Raw genomic sequence first — 13,997 nt, forward strand, 5'->3', positions numbered from 1 at the left:
CCCTGTGCTTTCCTGCCTGGTATAAAATTTTGGCCCCCTTCCCTCTATCCTTTATACTTCTCCATAGCACTTATTGCCATGATACCCTGTATATTTTGTCTCTGGCTCCCAAACTGGAATGTTTTTCCCTGTTTTGTTCTCCACTGTGAGCCTTGATTTGTGCCTGACAACAAGCATTGCATAAATGCACATCGTGGAGTGTTGACCCTGTTCATCACAACTTCCCTTTGATCTTTTCTATATTACAGCATAAGATGCTGCAATGGGGAGAACCAACTTGCCTAAAACACCATCTCTAGCTTTTTCATCTCTAGTTTTTACCTGGGCTGTGCCTCCTTCCTGGCCCTAAAGCTGAAACATCACCATAAACCTTTTGGCCTGATGCCAGCCACTTTAAAGAAGGGAAAACTGATGCAGTGGAAATCCCACATAGATGCTTGGTGTTCCAGGATTTCTTACCATGATTCAGAAATACCACAGTGAGCTCTGAAATCATTTTAGAAGAGCCTGTGCACTTTGCCCTAGTATGCACAACCTTACCCCACCCCAGACCCTTACCTATGGACCCTCTCCTCATGCTCTGGCAGGCCAGAGCTAATGGTATGAAGGGGCTGAGAGCAAACAGGGCATAGGTGTTCAACCCAAGACTGGCAGCAGTGGCCTCAAATGCAGGCAGAGGGTCTGACTGAACACTTAGCTGCTGGGCAGCCAAATTGGAACCAGCAGAATAGTTCTTCCAGGTCGGTCCACTGGTAACAACTGGGAGTGGGAAGTAGTGGGGTTGTACAGAGATGCTCTCGCCTTTGTGAACAATAGCATAGTGGTTGAGGATTGGGACAGAACCTGGTCAAGGGAGCAAGCCTGGGAATTCCCCCTTTAACCCTCTCACTTAAATTTCATAGTGCTTTGTGACACATCCCATTACTCCACTGTAGATCAGTGTCTGATTCATCTTTAGGTCCCTTTCACAGTATCTGATGATTCCCCCATACACCTTTCTCTGTCTATGAACAATGTATGGCGGGCAACCTATTAACCCCTTTATCTCATCCAATACTGTATCTGGGGCTTCTCTAAATGTCTTGCAACCCACAATTCTGCCCCAACTTAGGACAATGTTTGCTGACCCTCAAGAGAGTGTCTGGAGACCCCGTTATCCCTCTTTTACTCCACTACTATGTTTATCACCCCTCCTTAATTCCAGGAAATAGTGTCTGGAGATTTTCTCATTGCCTCCTCTACAGTTACCTCCAGCATAATGCCTGTTATTTCACTTGTGACAAAGTCTAGCAGCCTCCATACTCCACATTTATTCCTACTTCCATGTAAGTAGTGACGGATGACCACTTACTGTAGTCCTTAGAATAGGGAGCTGTGTTGCTACCACTCCCCATCCAACTATTAATAATATCTTCTGATACTTTCTCTATACTTCTAGTAGGATGGTTTATGATCTCCCTCCATTACTTGTCCATCACAACAATGGTGACTAATTATCTCCCATTTCCCCACCTAGCAGAGTCTGTAATGATCCCAAACTCAGCATGTGGTGATGCCCTCAGTAACTTCTCTAAACACTGGTAAGTGCCATTAACCTGCTTCCCTCCCCACAGGTAAGGGCAATGACTGATAATGCACCATAAACTCCACATTGACCTGCATTTTGGAGCCTCCACTCTCCCACTCTCTGTAGGACCTGCATTAATAACCAGCAAAAAGTCTGTTGATGCCCATTACCCAGTAACACAGTATCTGTGACCCCTCTGTTAAATCCTGGTAGTATTTGCTTTTCCCCTATTGGTCCCCACTAACATAATGCTGATTCCCCATTGCCTCCATTGCTTCATGAGGCCCCTGCATGGCTACTGCAAGTTCTCCAGCATTGCTTCTCCACATCCCCACTGTTTGCATGGACAGGAGACCTGGAAGAGGGAGAAGGGTTGAGGATGAGATCCTAGCTTCATAGATCCCTCTGGGGGAATTAGTGGCCCAGAGTGGGCTAGAGAGGATCTGAGGGCATCAGGAGACCACAAGCTGAGCTTCACATGATGCAACCAGAATAGAGAAGGCTATGGATGTGGATCCAAATCCTGGTGTCAACACTGATCTGCTGAGGGATTCTGGGCAACCCAGCAAACTTTCCCTCTGGGCCTCAATTGCTTCACCTATAAAATGTAATTATGGAGAATGAAGTGACTATAAGTCAGGGTTTATTAAGGGAGCAGGGCTAGTGGAGGCCAATGAGGGTATCCTGTTACTGTTAATAACATTACTAGTTATAAATTGACAGAAACATCTGACCAACATCTGCATGGCTGGGCCCAAACCTCACAGAGGGAAACATTTTATTGTGAGTTACTTTTAATTATTTCTCTTTTACATGTATTATGATACTGTAGTACTGAGATATTTTTAAAGTCAGGTATATTGAGGTATTTATATAAGATAATATTCACCCTTTTTAGTATGCAACTCTGAGTTTTGACAAATGCATACAATATGTAATCAACACCATAATCAAGACAGAGAACGTTTCCTTCACTCCCCAAAATTCCTTCCTATCCATTTTTAGGCAGTTTCCCTATTTCCACCCTTTTGCAGTCACTAATTTGATCTGTTTCTTGTCTTTATATTTTTGCTTTTTTCCACAATGTTATAGAAATATATGTGTATCCCTATGTATGTATGTACATATGTATGTATCTACGTTTGAGTGGGACATCTCATTTTATGATGTATTTGAGATTCATCCACATGGCTGGATGGAAAATAAGCTGATGAAAGGATGCTCAACATCATTAGTCAGGAAAATGCAAATTAACACCATGCTGAGATACCACTACACTTATTAGAATGGCTTTAAGAATTTTTTAAAACTAGTACCAAAAGTTGTCAAGGATGCAAAGCAATGGAAACATTCATGCATTGCTGTTGGAAAGGTAAAGTGGTTTATCCACCCTGAGCCAAAATTTGGCAAGTTCTTATAAAATTAACCATATACTAACCCTATAATGCAGCAATCTCACTCCTTGGTATTTAAGCTATAGAAATGAAAAATTATATATGGACTCGAATGTTCACAGAAACTATATTCAGTTGCCAAAAAAACTGGAAACAACTCAAATGTCATCAGTGGGTGAATAATTCAACAAATTGTAGGATATCTATACAAGGGGATACTACTCACCCATAAAAAGGAATGATTTATTGACACCAGCTACAACGTGGATGAATCTCAAAAGTATTGTTTTACCATGTGATAATTTAAATTATATTTGATAAAAGATTAGATATTAGATTATAAATATAAATAGGTTTGTATAATTTTATATGTGCATATCATTACATACTATTATGTATATTTGCAATATATAGCACATTATAATATTTATTGTATATTCCTTATAATAAAATGTTTATTTTATGATATATAGTATGTATTGTACAATTATTGAATTATGTAATTTTTATAATATATCAAACTTCCACATAACACTTCAGTTATTTATATTTTGACATGTTTACATTTAATGTTTATAGTGTAAAGTTATAACTATAATAAAAGGGAGCATATGGTCTGGAGAGCCTGCAGTTGTAGCTGGTCAACATTTTTATTATATGTCAACAGCTCAACACTGGCTGTTCTTAACATCAAGGAAGCTTGCTCCACTTTGCCCAGCTGTGTTCTCTGAGAGTATTCTGATTCCCCAGTGCTCATGCAGCTTGGTGTCTTTTCCATTCTTTGGAGAATCCTCTGCTACCATCCCTCAACCATTGTATGTGAAGTAACACTTTTTATGATCATTTTGTGTTTTGTACTATATTTGTGTTGCAAGTACCACCATCTGACCTGATATTAAATGTTTCTGTTTTTGGTTTATCATTCACGCCTCCCCACTGAACTGTCAACCTCATGATGCCCAGACTTTGTATTGTTCCTACTGTGTCCAAGGCACACAGCACTAGCACAAAATAGACACTCTGTATAAGTTTTTTTTTTTTTTTAAGATTTATACATTCATTTGCAAGAGAGAGAGAACTTGCTGGAGTCGGGGGAGGGGCAAAGGGCAAGACTCTTCAAGCAGACTCCCTGCTGAGCATGGAGCCTGAGTTGGGGCAATCCCTTGATCCACCATACCCTGAGCTGAAACCAAGAGTCAGATGCTCAACTGACTTAGCCACCCAGGCGCCCCTCTGTGTAAGTTTGTTAAACGGAAGAATGAATGATAGTAATAGCATCAAGGGTGACCAAGTGCCCCACACCGAATGAGCTAAATGCATGGGGGGTGGGTTTGAGGGAGGGAGGGTAGGTTGGTTACATGTCCTCTAATTCAAGATTTAATGCCCCTTCCCACACCTCAGCACATCTAAGCCCTAACCCTTCCTCATCCAACCTCAACCACCCCATCCTTCCCCCTCCCCAGTGTATCTGACCTGCATCTTCCCCAGCGTCCACAAGGTCAATGCTATGTCTCTTTACTCAGACTCCTGGTTGCAATAGGCAGGCCATGTAGAGTGAAGAGGGACAATAGCAGGGTACCAACAGGCAGGGCCATCCTGTTAGCATCCACCCCAACAGTTCTTTATCCCATCATCCCATGTGGTCTGCCCTGCCTCCTCCAGGACCAGAAGAACCACCAGAGGATATGAAACCATGGGGACAAGAGGAAGGTGGCAGGGCTGAGGCTTCCCAGCCTCAGGCACCTTGCTGGATGATAAATATGACACAACGTGGCAGGTGTTGACCCTGTGGCAAGGTCAGGTTAAAGCCATGATTGTCATGGGCACTTGCCCTAAGAGCAGAATAGGCTGAGCCCTCCACTCTCAGCCATCAATTGGGGGTACTGGTGCTGGTGTGACTATTATCTATATTATACCCTACCACACCCCACCCCACTTCCCATGCCATACATCATACCTTACCATACACAATACCATACCAATTACTAACCATTTTACTTAATTCCATAATTACATTGATTCTGTTATTGAAGTATAATTAATTTATATCAAAATTTCTCTCATTATTTATACTTTGCCTGTAATTATTAAGATATTGTGAATAACACAAACTGATGCTAAGAAATCCTGTATTCCCTTCTGCTTTCTGCCACCTTCAGGTCAGTGGTGTTTGCACTATATTAACACAATGATAGTGCCACCTCTAGAGGTGAAGTTTTTTCCCCCTCTGTGAAACGAGCTCAATTAGATTACTCCTTTAATGATATTATGATTGTACTATTTTAATATTTATTATAATGGGCATCCTACTAAAACAAAAACTGGTGTTCTGTTTCCATCTGTGAAACAGGACAATGTAAGCACTACTTTATTACAATCATTTGAATTACATTAAGGTTATGACTATATTTGGGGTGCCTGGCTGGCTCAGTTGGTAGAGTATACAACTCTTGATCTCAAGGTCATGAGTTCCAGGTCCATGTTGGGTGGAGAGATTACTCAAAAAGATACGACCATAATTAATGTCAATTCTGAGAACCCATGGTGTGTTCCATTACATTCCGGAAAATGGCACGTTTATAATGCATTGCTGACTACAGTATTTATTGCTATGTAACAAGCTACCAAAAATGTAATGACTTAAGGGCACCTGGGTGGCTCAGTCAGTTAAGCGTCTGCCTTCAGCTCAGGTCATGATCTCAGGGTCCTGGGATCAAGCTCCACATTGGGCTTCCTGCTCAGTGGGGAGTCTGCTTCTCTCTCTCCCTCTCCCTCAGTCCTTCCCCCTGCTTGTGTTTGCTCTCTTGTGCTCTCTCTCTTAAATAAATAAAATCTTAAAAAAAAAAAAAAAGAATCTTAATGGCTTAAAACAACAATAAACATGGGGTGCCTGGGTGGCTCAGTCGGTTAAGCACCTGCCTTTGGTTCAGGTCATGATCCCAGGGTCCTGAGATCGAGTCCCGTGTCAGGCTCCCTACTCAGAGGGGAGTCTGCTTCTCCCACTCCCTCTGTCTGCCACTCCTCCCGCTCGTGTTCTCTCTCTCTTTAAAATAAATAAATAAAACCTTTAAAAACAAAACAAAACAATCAACATTTATTCTCTCAGTTTCTGAGGGCCAAAAAGCTGGGAATAGCTTAGCTAGGTGGTTCAGCTTAGGAACTGTCATGAGGTTACAGTCAGGATGTTGGCCAGAGTTGCAGTCATCTGAAAGCTGATTGAGGCTTGTGGGATCTGATTCCAAGCCAGCTCACATGACTATTGGCAGGCCTTAGCTCCTCACCACATAGGCCCCATTTAGGGCTCTTGAGTGTATTCACAAATATGGTGGCTGAATTTGTTATATTGGTCAATCCATTCATTGTGGAAGAGGTTTGAATACAGGAAGCAAGATTCATTAAGGGAAATCTTGGAGACTAGCTACCATGGAAACATTGTGATTGTTTGCATTTATGTTAATATTATCATTGCAACTGATAACACTATTAGGAATCATAACAATCTTGTAAACCAGAGGGAAATAGTCCACATATTACAAGGCTTAAATGACAGAACCCCGTACACAGTACTAATAGTGATTGATGATGAGGATGATGATGGCAGCAAATTTTATTAAGTGTCTGAGTGCACCAGTCCCTGTTCTAGGCACTTTAAATTTATAATAAGTCAATCCACACAACAATGCTTAAGATGGGCTCATTATTATTCCCATTTCACAGATGAAGAATGTGTGTCATAAAGAAGTAAAGGAACTTGCCCAACGTAAAAAGCTAGTAAATAGCACAGGGGGATTCAAAGTCAGGCTAGTCAAACTGTGGAAGGAGTCAAGATGCCCTTCAACAGATGAATGGATAAAGAAGATGTGGTACATATATACAATGGAATATTATTCAGCCATCAGAAAGGATGAATCCCACCATTTGCATCGACATGGATGGAACTGGAGGGGATTATGCTAAGTGAAGTAAGTCAAGCAGAGAAAGACAATTATCATATGGTTTCACTCATATGTGGAACATAAGCAATAGCATGGAGGACCATAGGGGAAGGGAGAGAAATCTGAAGGGGGAGAAATCATAGAGGGAGATGAACCATGAGAGACTATGGACCCTAGGAAACAAATTGAGGGTTTCAGAGGAAAGTGGGTGGGAGGATGGGGTAACAGGGTGATGGGTATTAAGGAGGGCATGTGTTGTGATGAGCACTAGGTGTTATATGCAACTAAGAATCACTGAACACTACATCAGAATCTATACTATACAGTGGCTAACTGAACATCATAAAAAAAAAAAAACCCCACAAATTGAGGCCAGTTGGCTAAAAGATCTATTATATTAATCCCCATGCAATGCTGCCCCTCAAAAGTCATCATTAGTATAATCACTTACAGTCTCAATTATTATATATGCATATATATAATATATATATATTATATCTATACACACACACACACACACACACACATACACACACACTCTGGTTTTTACTATAACATGGTTGTAATACTTCTGTCTGAATAGGCTGGTTATTCCTATACCCCCACTGCACCCCATAGAAATAATACATCATTAACATCATTATTTTAATATTATAACTATCCTACCATAACTGATTAACACTTCAATCTTTATATGGTGTTCAATTATTTATTCATTTATTTTCACCTGTGTGTCTTTCCCTGTCTAAGCTTCATGTCAGCACTTAATGACCCATGATGCCAATGGAAAAAGTAGCTCCAAGGGGTCCTATCTAATGAAAGTCCCAGGGGCACCTGGGCGGCTCAGTCGTTAAGGGTCTGCCTTCGGCTCAGGGCGTGATCCCAGGGTCCTGGGATCGAGCCCTGCGTCGGGCTCCCTGCTCTGCTGGTAGCCTGCTTCTTCCTCTCCCACTCCCCCCGCTTATGTTCCCTCTCTCAATGCTGTCTCTATCTCCGTCAAATAAATAAATAAAATCTTTAAAAAACAAAACAAACAAACAAAAACAAAGTCCCTTCTGTCTTAGCTCAGTCTGCCATGACAAAATACCATAGACTGGGTGGGTGGCTTAAACAACAGAAATTTATTTTCTCACAGTTCTGAGAGCCTGGAAGGTCCAAAATTAAGGTGACAGCTTTGATCCCATCTGATGAGGGCTCACTTCCTGCCTGGCTTCCTTCTCCTTGTGTCCTTACATGGTGTTTCTTTGGTGCATGTACATGGAGAAAGAGTGATGATCTTGCCTCTTCCTCTTCTTATAAGGCTACCTACCAATCCTATTGGATTAGAACTCCATTCTTATGACCTCATTTAACTATAATGGCCTCCTAAAATCCCTATGGCCAAATACAGTCACATTGCAGGTTAAGGCTACAACATAGGAATTTTAGAGCGACACAGTTCAGTCCATAGCACCCTCCAAAGAACACTTCTTTTCTTTGAAATCTGTGGGGCTAACTCTAACCATCAGGTGGTAGACAATATTTCTGACTGTACAGTTTTAGCCTCAGAATGGTTGGTATTGCCCTTAGGTCAGGAAACCCCTGTATTTCTCATTTCGTATCTCTCAGTTCCCATTGGGAGAGATCCTCATTCCAACTGCAGAATAAATGATCTTCTTGGCCCAGCTGGAGAGTCCACAGAATCACTTTTATTCTTCTGAAGTATCATTCAGAATCAGCAGAGAAGGGACCTGGGTGGCTCAGTCGGTTAAGCATCATCTGCCTTTGGTTCAGGTCATGATCCCAGAGTCCTGGGATCAAGTCCTGCATCAGGCTCCCTGCTCAGCAGGGAGTCTGCTGCTCTCTCTACTCCTCCCCCTGTTCCTGCTTGTGCACGTGCACTCTCTCTCTCTCACACACAAAAATAAATAAAATCTTAAAAACAAAAACAAAAACAGCAGAGGCAGGACACCTGGGTGGCTCAATCGGTTAAGCATCTGCCTTTGGCTCAGGTCATGATCTCGGTGTCCCAGGATCAAGCCCCATGTCCGGCTTCCCACTCAGCGGGGAGTCTGCTTCTCCCTCTGACCTCCCCCTACCCCCGCTCATGCTCTCTCTCTCTCTCTCCCTCTCTTGCAAATAAATAAAATGTTAAAAAAAAACACAGGAGAGACAGCTTTAAATTAGAGCAGCTAGCTGAGGCCTGGGAGGCTTATCTCTCCTTCCTGACAGTCTACGCGTCAGGCCTTCCACAGAATGACTACACTCCATAGTGACAGTCTTCTTCTAGCCCTGCTGATCCCCAGTGCTATCAGCTAATCTTAATGATCAAGAACTCCTCTACCTGCCTTATACACAAACTAAGCAGAATCATTTTAACTTATTTTACCTCATGTGGGTGCAAAAGAGGGAGGTTCTAATGTCATCCTACCTGCTTTACAAAGGAGAGTCACAAGTATTCACACCCTGGAGAGAATGCAGTTATAAATTGACCCATCATTCCTGACGCAGGGAAGGCAGAAGGTAAGGGTCAGAAGCAGTTCAGAGGTTAAGGGTAATACACACCAGAAAACAGCAGCAACCTCCCATAGCCCGATGCCCCCGACACTGTTTTGTTGGCATAATATGGAAATGGATGGTTTCATGACAATCATATGTTGTTTTGGAAGCTACAGAGAATAAAGGACATTTTCTGTTTCTTATCCTATTGAGAATTCCCTCATCAGCAGAAGTGCCTAGAATTATTAAACTTGAAACACAGAAATTGCACAGTGAATGCTGAGAGCAAAGGGAGCTCCCCAAGATGCTTAAACTGAAGAGGCATAAAGAGGATGCACACAGAAAGAACAATATTATTCTGGGGTTCTCTAGGATATGTTTTTAAATAAGTATAGCTAAGCAAGCTGATATTAGGCCTCACTACTCATATCACACTTATCTGGATGATTTTTTAATACATAGATTTCTGAGCCCCACCACCAGTTTCTGATTCAGGAAATGTGGACTGGGGACTAAGAATCTGAATTTCTCACAGGTTCCCAGGTGGCGGTGAGACTGGTGGTACTCAGATGGCACTGTGAGCAGCACAGACCTAGAGAGGTCAGTGGTTCACTCAAAGTCATGGAGCTCAGTAAAAGGTATAGATGGGAACTGAAGCCAGCAAGTGTGAGTCTAGAACCTAAGAGATATCTGAGAGAGAGGATGGATGGTAGAAGTTCAACAAATATCCTCCTGCCAGAGGCCTGGTACAAGGAATTGTATGGTCTTGATCCAAGGAATCTTTCCTGGTCCACCGGACAACTCAGTGAAGTTGAAGAACATGTCTGAGGCTATCAGTTTTGAGGGACTAGGAGGGCACTGGAAGGAAAATTAGTTGTATGTGATGAAAACCACAACTATGCTTAGAACAGAGAAATGTAAATCCTTGTAACCTTGGATTAAGCAACATTTTTTTAGATGATGTCTAAAGCACAAGCAAACAAAGTAGGTAAACTGGACTTCATCAAAATTAAATACTTTTTTGAGTCTAAGGACATTATAAAGAACCCAAGAATGGGAACAATATTTTCAAATCCTCTCTCTGATAGGAGTATAATGTCCAGAATATATAAAGAACACTTAAAACTCAACAATAAAAAGACAAATAACCCAATCTAAAACCAAGGAAAGAATTTGAAGACATTTCTCCAAAGAAGATATATAAATGGCCAATAGCCCATGGAAAAATGTCCAACATCATTAGAGAGATGCAAATCAAAGCCACAGTGAAACACCACCTTTGTACTCATTAGGACAGCCATTTTTTAAAAAAGGAAAATAGTAAGTGTTGATGAGGTTGTGGAAAAACCAGAACCCTCACAGATTGCTGGCATAGATTTCATATACCTGCTGGCCATTTTTATGTCTTCTTTGCAGAAATGTCTATTCAAATCTTTAGCCCATTTTTAAATAGAGGTATGCAATGGGTTTTATTTCTTTGTTTTGCTATTGAGTTGTAGGAGTTCCTTCTATTTTTTTTTTTTTTTAGAAATTAACTCCTTATCTGATATGGTTTACAAATATTTTTTTCACTCTATTGATTATTTGCTTTGCTGTCAGAAACTTTTTAATTTGATGCAGTCTCACTGGTCTGTTTTTGCTTTTGTTGCCTATGCTTTTGGTGTTGTATCCATGCTGTGAAGCTTTTCCTCTATGATTTGTAGGAGTTTCAGAGTTTCAGAACTTACATTTAAGTTTTAAATCCATTTTGGGTTGATTTTTGTGTATACTGTAATACAGAGGTCCAATTTCATTCCTATGTATGTGAATATCCAGTTTTTCTAACATAATTTGTTAGGACTATCCTTTCCCCATTGTGTATTCTTACCATCCTTGTTGAAGATGAATTGAACTTATATATGTGGATTTAGTTCTAGGCTCACTGTTCTGATCCATTGGTCTATAGTCTGTCTATATGTCTGTCTTTTTACCAGACCATACTGTTTTAATTACTAAGGCTTTGACATATATTTTGAAATCAGGAAGTGTAATGCCTCCAGTTTTATTCTTTATTCTCCAGTTATTTGGAGACTGTTTCCATGTGAGTTTTAGAATTATATTTTAAGAAAGTAGTCCAGTTTCATTTTTTTGTACATGGCAGTCCAGTTTTCCCAACACCATTCATTGAAAACACTAAGAAGGATTGAAACCATACAGAATATGCTCTTTGGCCACAGTGGAATTAAATTTGAAATCATTAAAATATCTAAAGAAACTCCCAGCATTTGTAAAATAAATACTACACACAAGAAATTAGAAAATATATAGGAATCAACAATAATGAAAATGTAGCATATAAAAATGTATGTTATGTAGCTAAGATAGTATTTAGAGGGAAATCTATACGTTTATATCACAAAAAAGGAAAAGCATAAAGTCAACAACCTAAGGTTGTACTGCAAGATTATAGGAAAAGAAGAGCAAAATAAACCCACAGTTACTGGAAGGAAAGAAAATAATTAGGATAAAAACAGAAGTTAATGAATTAGAAAACTGACAAATAATAGAAAAAATCAACATAGCCAAAAGCAAAGTTGAAAATATCAGCAAGCCTGATAAACTCTTAACAAAAATGACCAAGAAAAAATAAAGAAGAAAAACACAAATAACAGGAATAACAGAGGGTTTCTAATTATAAATGCTATACAAATTAAGTAATAAAGAATACATGAGTAAATAATTAAAGAAACTATTATGAACATTTTCATACAAGCTAGATGATATGGATACATTCCTTGAAAGACAGAGACTAATGAAGATTCCTTAAAAAAATATGTAATATGAATGGCTGTATATATACCACAGAAATTGAATTTATAGTAAAAGTATTGCCCTAACAATTGTAAGTATTGCCGTAACAAACATGGCCCAAATGATTTTATGGATAAATTCTACCAAGAAATAATACCAATACCATACAAAATCTTTTAGAATTAGCTCCCAACTCATGCAGGAACACAACATTAACCCTGCTACTAAAACCAGGAAAAAGGCATTAGAAAACTATACATTTCCCTCATGAACACTAGTGTAAAAATTCTTTTCAAGTACTAACAAATAGAATCCAATAATATTTATAAAATTAATAATGCAGCATAACCCAGAGTTCATCCCATGAATACAAGTTGGATTAACAATTGAATATCAATTAATGTAATTCAACACATTAACAGATTAAAAAGCAAAATGATAAGATCACTTGAATAAAGGCATAATATACTTAGACAAAATCAAAACAGTCCTCATAAAAATTCTTACCTAGCTAAGAGTAGAGAGGAACTAACTTTCTCAAATAAAGGGCACTGAAAATACATAAATAACATATTCAATAGTGAAATACTGAAGGCTTTCTCCTTTAAATCAGAAACAATGGGAGTGATTGATATGTTTATAATCTTGATTATGGTAAAAGTTTCACAAATATACACATACATCAAGATTTGTCAAGGGACTCCTGGTTGGCTCAGTTGGTTAGGCATCCGACTGGATTTCTGCTCAGGTCATGATTTCAGGGTCCTGAGATAGACCCCCTCAGGCTCTGCACTGGGCATGGAGCCTGCTTAAGATTTTCTCTCTCCCTCTCCCTCTGCCCCACCCCCACAAAATTTGTCAAATTTTACCTTGGGCCTTCGAGGAAAACTTTTCATACAGTATCTCAAAGGAAAGATACCACTACTCTGATTAGTTTTGGGTTCTTTGCAATGCATTCCTATTGCTCCCAACATGCTCACTTGGACACCCTCCTGCTTTTCCACCCATCCAGGATTCTTTCCCTTGTTCCAAAAGGGAAATCACTCCTGGCTTAGAAATAGCAAGTCCTGGTCAAAGACAAAGGATATTAAAAATGAATATAGTGTCAACTATTCTTCAATTATAATGAATGAATGAATGAATGAATGAGCAAATTTTTTATTTAGAGTTGGTTTAACCTAAGCAAATTCAGATCAAATTGTTCATCAGAAGATGGAAACAGCAAATCACCATTTGGCAAATACAAGAGTGATAATTGCTGCATGCAGCAATCATTGATGGAAGCTAAAATATAGGGGAAGCTATCATGAGAAAGAGGACAGATACAGTCTTCACAACAAGCTACTTAATGATTGCATGGTAAACTAGTGGCTTTATAGTGCAGAAGCCTGGAGAACACTACCATAACCAACTGAACAAAATTAGCATTACTGGTAATAAGGGACGTCTGGGAGGCACAGGTGTACTGAAAAGGGTAAGGAGAACAATTTAATTTTATACACATCACTACTTCCCCAAATTGGCACAGCACAGAACCAAGAGAAATACTCTTGGTCTACGAGTTCTCCATGGGGTAAACAAAAAATTAAATGAATGTCCAACTGGCCCAGCCTTTCAGGGTGCTACTTGAGAGGTCTCCTTCTGTCTGTCACACCTCACACAAAACAGAAGAAACTGGCATGGCTAGATCACCAAGGGGCCAACTAGGAACACAGGGCCAGGGGCTCTCAACAACCAGCAGGGAGCCTTCAACAGATGGCCCATGGATAAGCCCGAAGGAATTATGCTAAGTGAATAAGGTATACACAGGACATATACTTCATGATACCACTT

General features: G+C 40.0%; 1 long non-coding RNA gene across 1 annotated transcript in view; it reads right to left on the reverse strand.

Moving 5' to 3' along the window:
• Positions 1-13,997, reverse strand: part of LOC148108258 (uncharacterized) — a 40,384-nt gene that overhangs the window by 17,612 nt on the left and 8,775 nt on the right. The gene's annotated exons all lie outside the window — the stretch shown is intronic.

Source organism: Ursus americanus, chromosome 21, assembly GCF_024610735.1.
Source record: "Ursus americanus isolate L20-20 chromosome 21, mUrsAme1.1.p, whole genome shotgun sequence".
NCBI lineage: Eukaryota > Metazoa > Chordata > Mammalia > Carnivora > Ursidae > Ursus > Ursus americanus.